This window comes from Mus pahari, chromosome 4, assembly GCF_900095145.1.
Source record: "Mus pahari chromosome 4, PAHARI_EIJ_v1.1, whole genome shotgun sequence".
NCBI classification, from domain to species: domain Eukaryota; kingdom Metazoa; phylum Chordata; class Mammalia; order Rodentia; family Muridae; genus Mus; species Mus pahari.
In genome coordinates this window covers 10447597-10448300 of record NC_034593.1, presented here as the reverse complement: position 1 = coordinate 10448300, position 704 = coordinate 10447597, and positions in this window count along the sequence as shown.

Below are 704 nucleotides of genomic sequence, written 5' to 3'. Positions count from 1 at the left end.
TGTGTGTGTGTGTGTGTGTGTGTGTGTAAATGGCAATAATAATTAAAGAGATTATTAATTTTGGAGAGTGGACAGTAGTTAATGAAAGAAGAGAAGAAGAGTGATGAACAAGAGTGATGTAGATGTAAAGCTCTTATATGAAGTACACAAAAAGAAATTATTAAACAAAAAAGGAAGTAAAGAAAAGGTTAGGAGTAAGAATTAAAATATGATTCCTACCCTTTTAGAAGCTATACACCTATCCTATAATGAGGACATACTTTCTCACTAACTCAACACATGTAAAATCATAGGTTNAAAAGATCAGAAGCAGTAGTACAAAGAGTGGAGGAGGATGTGGGAGGGATTGGTCGCAAGTGTAGTCAGCTGATGAGAAAGTAAGGATGATGTTGAGTCCTGCAATTGCTGTTGTCTGGGAGAAGAACGGGACAAGGGCAGAGGAGTGTGTTCAGTATCCATTGAAGATGACCTGCCATGTGGCATCCATATCACGGGGAGCTCAGCATGCCAGGCCTGAGAAGCCACTTGGCAGTGGTTGGTTTTTATTAAGGACATTTTATTCCTGAGCCAACTAGCAAGGTAGATGGGAAAACAAAAACATATCCTACTTGTTTAGGTTCACAAAACTGTCAGCAAACACTGAAGAGAAATGTACCCTTTGCTTCAATGAAGGGCTCTATGCCCCTCATAGTTTGCATGTACTT